Source organism: Trachemys scripta, chromosome 5 (genome assembly GCF_013100865.1).
Source record: "Trachemys scripta elegans isolate TJP31775 chromosome 5, CAS_Tse_1.0, whole genome shotgun sequence".
NCBI classification, from domain to species: domain Eukaryota; kingdom Metazoa; phylum Chordata; order Testudines; family Emydidae; genus Trachemys; species Trachemys scripta.
The window spans coordinates 24,383,192-24,394,874 of NC_048302.1; positions in this window are offsets into that span (position 1 = coordinate 24,383,192).

Genomic DNA, 11,683 nt, shown 5'->3' on the forward strand with positions numbered 1-11,683 from the left:
AACTGTATTACTGAACTCTGTAAAACATTTTGAGATGCAGTTTTTATGAAAGTGCTATAAAAGTAAGGGCCTGTCGCGGATTGTGGGGGAGTTAGGGCTCTGCACCCCTCTTCCCGAGATTCACTGCGACTCTCAGCCAGCCAGTAAAGCAGAAGGTTTATTTAAGGACAGGAACACAGTCTCAAGCAGAGCGTGTAGGCACGACCAGACCCCCTCAATTAGGTCCCTCTGGGAGGTTCAGGGAGCTTAGACCCCAGCTTGGGGTTCCCTGCGTTGCACCACCCAGCCCAACCTGAAACTAAACTCCCAACTCCTCCCGCTGCTCCTCTCCTTTGTTCAGTCTCCCGGGCAGAAGGTGTTAATTCTCCCCACCCCCGTTCCTGGCTCAGGTTACAGCTCAGGTAGCTTCCTTCAAGGGAAGTCCCACATCCCCACTGCAACCCCCCTGCAACATTCCCAGGTCAAATCTGCCCTGCTCCCTGCTCCGTCACAGGGCCTGATTATGCAACTGTTAGATTGAGCATCATCTATTCACTACTGACTTTAATACAACTACTTTCCAAATAAATGACAGTGAGAGAGTAAAGGTTGCAGCATTGGGCCCTATAGTTGTAGGGTATGCCATTATTATTTATTTGTACTTCAGTAGCATCCAAAGGCACCAATCAGGATCAGGGCCTTACTGCAGTAGTCATGATGCATACACATAGTAAAACAATCCATGCCACAAACAGCAATTAGGGTTGTCAATCCTCCAGGATTGTCCTGGAGTCTCCAGGAATTAAAGATTAATCGTTAATTAAAGATGCTGCCATGTGATGAAACCTCCAGGAATTCATCCAACCAAAGCTGACAAAACTAACAGCAATCTAAATGGACAGGTCAGACAAAGGTTATGAAGAAATAGATGCTTTGGCAAGTAACATAAAGAAGCATAATAGATTATGCTGAATTTTTCTGTTATATGGGATTGAGGACACATGGCTAACATTAATAGTTATTTGTTCTTTTTGCAGCATCTTGAAGGAATAGCTGGTTTCCCTTTACTCCTATTAAGGAATATATTTATGAATAAATATGTTTTGTACAGGCTAATGTCTTAACTAGGATTTCAGACTCTTTGGCAAAGGTGCTGCTTTGATCAAGTGTCCTAAGCTTTACTACTTTAGCCAAACATTAATGATAACTGATATATCACACATCCAGAAAAAAACCAACTCATATGGTATGCTCTCCATGGTTCCACCTGCACAAGTGGCTAGTCTTAATACGTTTTAACACACTTACTGGCAGCTCCAGAAATAAAAAAATCACTGTATTCCGAACTCCATGGGAAGAGTCTGAATTTATTGTCATGAAGCCACATCTTTATTATGTCAGATAGTAGCATTTCACAGAGCTTAGCTAGTCTATATAAGTTTAGCTATTTGTTCTTTTTTCCCTTACAGAATATCATTTGAAGAGAAGATCTGAATCAAGTAGCCAGCAGTTCTCACTTCTTCTATTCTCCCCAGCCTTCTTAATTATCTGTACCATTTCTACATTATCAACTTTTCTTTCCACTTTACAGTAGAGCAGCTGTCTTAAAATATATTTTTCCCTCCCTGATTTGAAACTCCCGTGGGAGATTTTATGAAAGATTTGTAAAGTTTCAGAAAAAAACTGAGTTTTCATTTAGATGCTTTTTATTTCATCCATACTTGGAAGTTGGTTAACCATAATATCACAGAGTTTTCTGTGCTGGTATGGTAACAAAAACTACAGTGCATGTGCTAGTGAATGATCCATGTTCAAATGTGGTTGATTGAAGTGAGGCATCTAAAACTCGGTGGGATTTTCAAAATGGCTGAACAAATTCAAATAAAATTCACATTGACCTCCATGGGAGCAGTCAGGGCTAAGCACTTCTGAAAATCCAACCTCCTATTTTCAGAACCGCCACATCTTCCCAGATCCCAACAAAGTCAGTGGCAGCTGCAAATGTGCAGCCCCCTGAGAAATTACACCTGCAATTTAGGTGCCTAACTTTAGGAATCCATATTTAAACATTGTAATATTAGATCTCATTAGCTTATTGTGAGAGTGTGACATTCATCAAGTCATCCCATTTAGGGGATCATTGTTATTCTGCATTTACTGAAGGAAAAACTGAGGTACAGACTAGCTAAGTGACTTGTCTAAATCACAATGCAAATCTGTTGTAGAGTTGAAAATACAACCCAGATTATCTGTCTTCTGAGCTTTGTTTTACCCCAGTGTTGCTTACAATTATGCAGTTTATAAACAATATTACACGTTGTGAAAGCAAAACAACTCTCTGACTCCCCAGCTGCCAAAAACAGAATAATCTACCCGAGGTCAGAACGTCACTCCAACATCACTTCAGCCTCTACTGAGAGAATCTCAGATATCAGTAGGTGTGACAAAAGCATGCAAACCTTTCATGGGATTAAGCTTCAACCTGGAGAAACCATTATGCCTATTAGATCTGACTGTTTGTGCCAGTCATTATCACTACATTGCATGTATTACATTAACATTAACTAACAACAATTGATTTTAAAACATTCTACAGTCATTTACTTTGCTTCCTGCTGTTATAATCCATCAAATAATTTAGCGGTGATTGCATAGCAACAAAATTACAGTCTAATAGTTGCAGCCTTGCAGGGTCACTCGTGGTAACTGTGAACCAAACAGGGCAAATGTTCTGCCTACTGATCTTAGCTGGTATTTTAAAGCTGAACAATGTTATTCTTCTCTTCAGTTCAAGGGGTAGATGGTTTTCTAATGGAGATTTTCCCCTCCCTATGTACTTTGGGGATTTTCAGTCTCATCGCTGGATATTTTATGATGAAAACAAACGTACAGTAATTATAAATATTGGCTTGCCTTTGTAATACACGCTTCATGTTGTGCTGCCTAACACAGAGAAGACTATAAAGACAGAGGGAAAAAATCAAAAGCATCAAAATGTATAAGGAAGGGAATGTACCAGACATTCTATACTTAAGTGTGACAGATTATTACTCCTTAACCTATTAATAAAGCTATTAAAGTAACACTATTACTAGAGGATATAAGACAGGCACAATGAGGCCAATTCCCCACTGTCTTGCAATTTGTGAAGCCATTTATATCTGTGCAGAGTGAATACTAAGCCAGTATAAAATGCTACCAATAGGAGTGGCAGTATTTTACAGATGTATATGACTACACCAGGTGCAAGGCAGTGGAGAATCAGGCCCAATAAAGGTTTTGTGTAGAAATGATACATTGGTGGTAAGAGGATCAATCTCCTTGCTAAATGGTCATAGTGGATGTGAAATTCAGCTAGAAGAGGAACAGCCTCTCCCTTGCTTTCACTCAAACCGAACATTTGCTATGTTAAGGTGTTATAGGAAAATCAGTTGCTGCACATGTACAGAAGCCATTTTGGGAGTTGCAGGGTTAGCTCCTAATATTGGTAGTTCTCAATAGAAAAGGAAAAAATGGCCAACATTAGAAGAATGGCTAAAGAAAAGGGATGTTGTATTTTATGGAAAAATGTACCAAATGCCTACAAGGGAAGATAGACAGGTGATAATAGAGAGACAAGGTGGGTGAGATTATATATTTTATTGGAATAACTTCTGTTGCTGAAAGACAAACTTTTGAGCTACACAGAGACAGTTATTTGACTACCGTTTAGTCAGTACTCAGATACACTTGCCTGCAAAAACACCATTGCATTTGACCTTTTTTCCTCCGTTTTAAAACATTAGGAAAGACAGAACCGTCTTTCAGTTTATGAAAATCCTCAGAAGCAATAGTTTAAGGGAGCCTCATCCTCCATCCAGGAAAAAAAAAATAAAAAAAACCCTTGAGGAGTACCTCATTGCATAATGTTTCTCTGAACAAAAAGCGATAAATTAATTTTTTAATTGTTGATATTGCATTAATACTTGTTTTGTAATGATTTGCAAAATGCTTTTATTATATAGAAATAAATATAGCTGTCAAATGTAATGGAATATAATTAAGTTTTCTTTTTTCTCTTGCCACATATTTCACTTCATGATTCAATGCCTCTTTCTCAGCCTCAGGACAAGCTAATGAAGCATTCAGAATACTAGAGAAACCTCCAGAGTTTTTCCAGAAAATGGAAAACTGCCAGATTCATTCACAGAGCCACACAAAACTAAGTTCACATACAAAAACATTCTAGATGCATGCATAGTACAGGACAGTGGATTTCATTAGTTATATGAAAGACTTTGGAGAGAGTTAATTTATTATGTGGGCAGCTAAGATGAATCACCATCTCCTGATAATGGCTGAAAGAATGCCTGGAATTACACAGCACAGTATCTCTCTACATCCATCTCTATCTCCCAGCATTAATTGCTACCTTACTGCCTAAAAGAAAATTTAATATGTTACTTCAATTCCTCTAAATTCTGCCAGATATCTTTAAAGTTTTAAGACAGATGTTGGATGAAAAGGAAACAGCTTTTCTCTGTATAGCAGATTTGCTGAGGTATCTAGTCTAGTTTAACACGTCTGCCATACCCATCCCCCTCCCCCCCGTACATAAGCTTATTTACTTACATGCAGCTAATTTTTCTTGAACAATTTCAGTAGAAGAAAGCAATTATCCCACTATCTTTTTTCATTTCTTATCTGTGTTCGTCACAAGAAGTGGAAGGATTAAAAAATGAGCAAACCCCTAGTAATGTTAGTGTAAGGTACATCGGTACATCTCAGACACTGCACCATACCTAATACTAAACATTTTGAAGGGTTTGTCTACACACCAGCTTGCACTGGTTTAATTTAAACCAGTGCAGTTAAATCAGTACAATTTTGTGTGTGGACAAACTTCTGTGGGTTTAAAAGGGGTTATGTTGCTTCAGGTTGGCCCTGTACATTTACAGGGGTAAACTAAACTGATATAAGCCAGGTTTAAATGGTTTTAAGAGGGCCCACATTCAAAGCTGCACGGATTTAACTAAACCTGTTTTTAAAAAAAATCACATCTTTGGTTAAATCAGTGCATCAAAGTCTGCAGAATGGGACTATAAACCCTAGAGCAGGGGTTCTCAAACGTCATTGCACCATGACCCCCTTCTGACAATACAAATTACTACACAACACCAGGACAGGGGACGCAAGCCTGAGCCCGCCCAAGCCCCACTGACTTGGGGTGGGAGGAGGGGTGGAAAGCCCCAGGAAGGGGCCCTGTAACCTGAGTGCCAACACGCAGGGCTGAAACCCTCAGATTTTGGCCTTGGGTGGTGGGGCTCGGGCTTTGGCTTCTGCCTTGGGCCCCAGCAAGTCTAAGCCAGCCCTGGCAGTCCCGACCCCCAGTTTGAGAACCGCTGTCCTAGAACCTTGCTCCTGAAAGCTGCCCACGTTACAAATCACAGTAAGCCACATCTAAAGAAAAACATTATTAATGGTTGCAAAATTGAGCACTCAAAAATTAGGAAATGCCAGAATGAAGGCTGCCCATGCAACCCTTGCATGTATGCATTATGACTCAGTCTTTAATTATGCAATCACATACTATTTTTTCCACCGGAATAGAATTTGGGGGAGGGGGACCGCTGTTAAACAAGGCCTAGGTGTTTAACTGCTCACATTAAGGACGATTAGACTAATTTTTTAAGCTAATCAGTTCAGAGCTTCCCTTTATGAGTCTGGTTAACCTCTGGTTTAAAAGAAGGGAGCCTCTGCACATTAAACACTAATTGCCATGTGTATCCCCTTAATTCTGAATTTTTTATCTGGAAATTCAGGGATAGGAGAGAGGGAAAGTCACTGGGAGAGATATAGGTGTGTGCGTGTATATCTATTACATGCACATTGATGAGAAGAAGTGATTGAGGGAGGAGGAGATGTTGGACAGGTAAGAGGAGCAATGGAAAGAATGACTTGAGAGAGATGTCATCGGCAGGGATAAAGCAAAAATTAATAATTCTGTATGGAGAAGTGCAAGATTACAGGGTTTGGACTCAGCATTTCGGAGATTCCACAGGCACTTTATAATGAAAAAAATTAGAATCTTGTTACCATCTATGGAATTAATTTGCAGAGGTTAATTTACTTACAAGAATGGTTCCCTACTGTTCCCTGAATGCAAAAGGAACAGAGAAAGAATTACACATCAACATTAATACAGCACTGTATTTAAGGACTAATGAGTTGGAGCAAAGCTTATTCTCCAGCTTTCACACAGATCTGTGTGCATGAAAATGCTCATTAAAATTAGACGTCATACTGCACATTATGTTTTGTTCAATAGACAACATTGGTTTTTGGGGGTGGGGAACTGCTGAATTACCAGGGAAGACAGATGTGTCTCAGCTGAACTGTACTTAATATAGATCCTGTTTATAAGAAATTTAGCAAGTTATTGGAGAGAGCTAATTCATCCCCCTTTCTGAAATGACTACCAAGAAAGAAAGGGCCATTAAAACAGCAAACATTGTGATTTAAACATACCATATCTAAGGAGAAAGACTCTTGCCTCCACAATTTTAAAGGCCTCATTCCCAAGAGAGAAATCTTGAGTTTAAAGAGACTTTAAAATGGATAACTAAAAGCCGTGAAATTATTGCCCAAATATTTGATACTCTGGCGCAGGCAGAGAATTTCAAGTATTGACCACACATTTATATAATTAAGGTCTCAAATGACAGCTACAGAAATGAAAGTCTTGACATTAAGAAGCAGCAGAGGGAGATAACTCAGTGGTTATGGCAGAGCAAGCTAAAGAAAGTAACTCATTAAATGTTGGACTAGATATTGTTGAAAGAAATTAGGAGGAGGATAAAAGAAGGAATCTCATATCCCACAACTGAGCTCAAAGAGAGATTCCAAGAGCTTTCTGGCAAAATGGTTGCTTCAAGTTCTGGGAAGTCACCGCTTGCCTATCCACTTTGATTTAAATGCACAGTTTCTTACACTAGGCAAGTCAAAAAACAGCAGCCATTTCACGTTATTTGTCACCTTTGCCACAGTTTAAGGTCCAAATCTAAAGTCCTTTCTCCTTTTTTTATTATAATTATTCCTTAATTAGATAACTCATGCCATCCTGTATTAAAATAACCAATTTTCATTCAACAATTATCTTTTATACAATGTTATTTTAGTAGTATTATCCAATAATGAAAATCACTGAATGTACCACAATGATCAGTGATGCAAAGCACAACTAAAGCTGGCTTAAATGGCCAAGCAAGGAGTCCTCTTGCACAGCCAAACCCTGCAGTAGTGTCGCTCAGATGAACCATTTTTGTTGCCCTGCATGAACCACCTTTGTTGTAACTGGTGCCTAATGTAGCTAGTCATGAGAAACTGGCCAATAGCAGCCAGTCAAAATGCGAGATTTACTAATGGCATTTGCAATTCATAACATTTTTCCATTCTATTGTTAGCAATAAAAACAAACTGTCACGTTGCCACATTCCCTCATTATCCCCCATTTTCAGCTCTCCTCCCTCCCCGTTTTCTGTGTTTTATAGTTTGTGCTGAAGGATTTTTTTTTAAACAATTGGTCCCCTTGAGTTCTCTGGAGGGCAGTGGAACAATCCCATCTACCTTCTATATTCCTCACACACCTCCTCTCACTTCCCTTCCTTGCTCCCTCTTGACTATTCTAGCTCCTTTCCTTACTGTTTTCGCTTCTTCCCCCTCCTTTGTGGCTTCCCATTCTTCTGAGAAGACTCTGTAGCTTAAACACAATAGCTACATAATGGAGTCAGAAGCGGCTGCTTGTTTAAACAATCAGGTAAGTCGAGACAAAACCCTCCACTGGACTGAGGTAGAGGAAGCCATGCTGAGCTGCTGGGAAGCACCGAGCAGCCGCTATTGCTCAGAAGAGAAAAAAATGGGCCCTAGAAGAATCTATTGAACCCCTTTTCCTTGTTGCACAATACTGATATATGTAAATGGAAGAAGACACTCCAAGGTGTAGTCGTGCATGGATATCTCATTTTGCAGTTGGTCATAGCACTCAGCTCTCCACACCATTCCTAAAAACTTGCCAGAGGCGAGCGACTGATGCATGCTCTTTGTGCAGGCCCTCTGCACAAGGTGAATTTCACATTCTGGCATTCAGGGCCTCCAAGGCCTTTTGCCTCACTCTTACCTCTTCAGTGTGGGCTTAAGACATGTGGCCTCATGGGGGTCTTCTGCACTGGAGTGGATTTCACCATAAGTACAGTCTACTCTGCCTTATGGTACTCAGTGTATTCCCCCATACTTCTAAGTTTTTCTCACTAACACCTAGAGCATCCTAGTCCAGCTTTGAACGCTTCTTGCAGAGACAAAGACCTTATTCCACACATCACCTTCCATTTCAGCTGCTCCAGCTCGCAGAGCAGCTCGAGTTTCTTGCTGCGCAAGTGATGTGACCTTTGGCCTTCTTAGGCTCCTGATAAAGAGCTAGCTGGCCTTCATGGGTGCACTCAGGCTTGCAGAAGAAAGCCCACGTTCCTAGCTGAGCTCCCAGGGCTGGCTCCAGCATTTCTGCCGCTCCAGGCAAAAAAAAAAAAAAAAAAAAAAAAAGCCGCAATTGCGATCGGCAGCGGCAATTGGAAAAAAAAAAAAAAAAGCCGCGATCGGCGGCAGCAGTTCAGCGGCAGGTCCTAGAGGGAGTGAGGGACCTGCCACCCCCGAATTGCCGCAGGTGCCGCCCCTCTCCCTTGGCCGCCCCAAGCACCTGCTTGTTAAGCTGGAGCCTGGAGCCGGCCCTGTGAGCTCCTAGCTGAGCTGTAGAAAACTCGGATGGCCTTCTTCGCCAGTTTGCTGCAACTCTAATTGAAAGATCAGAGTTGCCCCATTTAGAAGCTTTTGCTAAATGATTTCTCAGAGCTCCTGAAATAAGTAGAGCTGCAGCAAAGAAAAATGACAGCATTAATTTGACTTTTTTTGTGCTGAATACAGAACAGTTCATTAAAATCCTAAACAGGTGGCAAGTCTGGCAGCCCTACTGTGTGTATGCTGTAGACAGATTTATTATGCCTTTCATTCTAAAATATTTATGCAGGAATAGATTTAGTGAGATGAATTACCTTGCTCACAAGAGCATCCTGTTCAAGGCTGCTGTGATAACTGTCATATCAATCAAATTAGGCTGTAAAAATGTTACCATCAATTTTATAATTATCATCAATTATTTATAACTTTGGAATTCTTTTCATTAGTTTTCTATTTCAATTTTGGAACAAGCCTGATGATCACTTTTTACTTGGCAGAGGAAGATGGCCCTACAAAACGTGGAAAGTAAATAGAGTAATTCAATCCAACCATTGGCTATAAAGGGGGTTAGTTAGATATACAGAGTAAAGCAAATAGTCACATACAAATAGCATATGAACATTGGTTCTAAATGTGCTGAATCATAACCACTAGCTAGGGATAGGCAGGCATATAGACCAGGATAAAACAGAGGCAGCTTCAGATTGTTATTGAATGAAATAAACACCAAGTGGAGTTAAGTTGCTTGTGATGGAATGAAATGCTCAAGGCTAACTAATGTTTCCAACATTCAGGGTATCCATGGTTACTTTGTTGTGACGACATGAGACCTGCCAGGATGTGAAACAAGGTGAGAAGGGATGTTGGATTTTTTTTTTTTTTTTTTTTTTTTTTTTTTAAGTATTTCTGTTCACCTGTAACAGAAAGTGTGGCATTGTTTCAACTGTGCTCACGCAGTAGAATTTAGCACAACTTTGAATGGCTGGATTTGATTTACTTTCAAATTTTGTTACTCACAGACTTGGAGTCTGTTTTTGCTTTGTAGGACCAGCAACAACTATTCTGAACGGACTCCTGTTTTGTTGGGTAATTTGAAAGCAGTACAGATTACAGGATAATTTCCTCCTGGCCTCTGAGATTTGCTGCTGCTTTTATCCTATTCAAAAGGTTTACTAGAACCAACAGAGTCACAACAAGGAGAATTCCTGACAGTGTTTGCAAACTATCCAACTACCACAGAGTAAGTGAATGAATGTTTGAGGGTGTATTTGTTTTTTTTGGGGGGAGGGGGGAAGGAAGGAACTCAGGCATACATTAGGGAAAATACTTAATGGCTCAGAGATCAATACTTGCTTCTAATGCAAAAAGTTCTGATATTCACTTCAACCTTTTTCAGATGTCTCCAAGGAAAGCAATCTTAAGAGCTTTCCTACATCCCACTGTAAGTTGTTGGGCTGCCTCATCAGCCCAGCAAAGATCAATACAACACAAAAATCTGTCTCAGGCCCTTGCCTCTGGGCTCAAGAGACAATTTTAAGCAAACTGCTAAACTAAAAATAGTTACTTTGTTTCAAATGGACTACAATTCACAGAGCTTATTCCTCACCCCTCTGAGCCCTTCACCTAACCCTTTCACTCCTCTGGCACCATCTGACCCCTTTTCCCAAAGACACAACTGACAGGCTGCTAATAAGTCACAGGTTGGGCTCAGCCCCAACTCCTCTTAAAAGGTTAGCCATCCCGTGACACTACCAGTATTTCTCTGGCTAACCCACAGGTATATATCTCACTAGTTCCTGTGCCATAACATTCATACAATAAAAGTATTCTACTATGTCCCTGTGTCTTCTGTTTTGTGCTAAAAGTTATTGCTGTGGTAGGATGGGACACCTGACTGGCTCTACGGAACATCTAAAACCATCTACTTGCATGGAACAAAGGCCATTGCTGAACAGACTGGTGTCTGCCTTCATTACTATTTACACAGCACCCCAAAAGAGTGTGAGGTGCTATGCAAAACACAGAGCAAGATAGGTCCCTTCATTGAAGAGCATACCATGCACAAATATTATATTCAGTAACTCAAACCCAGAGGAAAAATTCACTTCCTACAAACAGCTGCATCAGCCCATTTCTGAACAGATTTTGTGTTATGAAACCAAAGACAACTTTCTTTAACACGAAGTAAAAAATTCTGTCTCTAAACAGCCTGTTTCCCTTCTCCGAAGAAGAGTTTGTTTTGATTACCCTTAGTGGGAGGGTTTTTATGGCTTTAAAAAAAAAATGATGTGCTGATGAGATTTTGTTCCACTTTAGGGGACTCAGTAGATTTCCATCTTGGAACACAAATTTATACTGTAATGTAATGACCTTCCTCTTGAGTAATAAAACAAAGGCTCATGTCTTCATCTATGCAAAGATTACAAAACAAGCAGCTAGCACTAAACAGAATGCAGATGTGGAAGAGGTGACTTTTCAACATAAATGTTTATATCAAACAGAATTAATATGAGTGGCTGTATCAAAGCTTTCAAACGCACCAATGGAAGCTCAGCCACTTGCTTGATATTCAGCACACCTTCCTCATCAGTTCACCTTTACTGACATGCTGTCTGTTTCTTAGCTTTTATTCAAGACCTAAGATATGTTTGGCCTGTAGCCATTTAAATACAAGTGCCATTCAATAGAATGGTAAGCATTATAACACCTTTATGGGATTCTTGTCCATCTTTAAATGGCTTGAGGCAGCTACAGTTTCTATTTAAATAGTCTGATATAGTCTAACATTACAGGAACTGTCCTGCTTTTTTGGATTTGTGATGTTCATTATTATTTCAATTTGTCCTGGGCTCCTGTTGTATTATGCAACGTACAACGCAAAAGAAGGCTCTGTCCTTGCCCCAAAAATACATTTACAAGTAAGACGCATTGGATATCA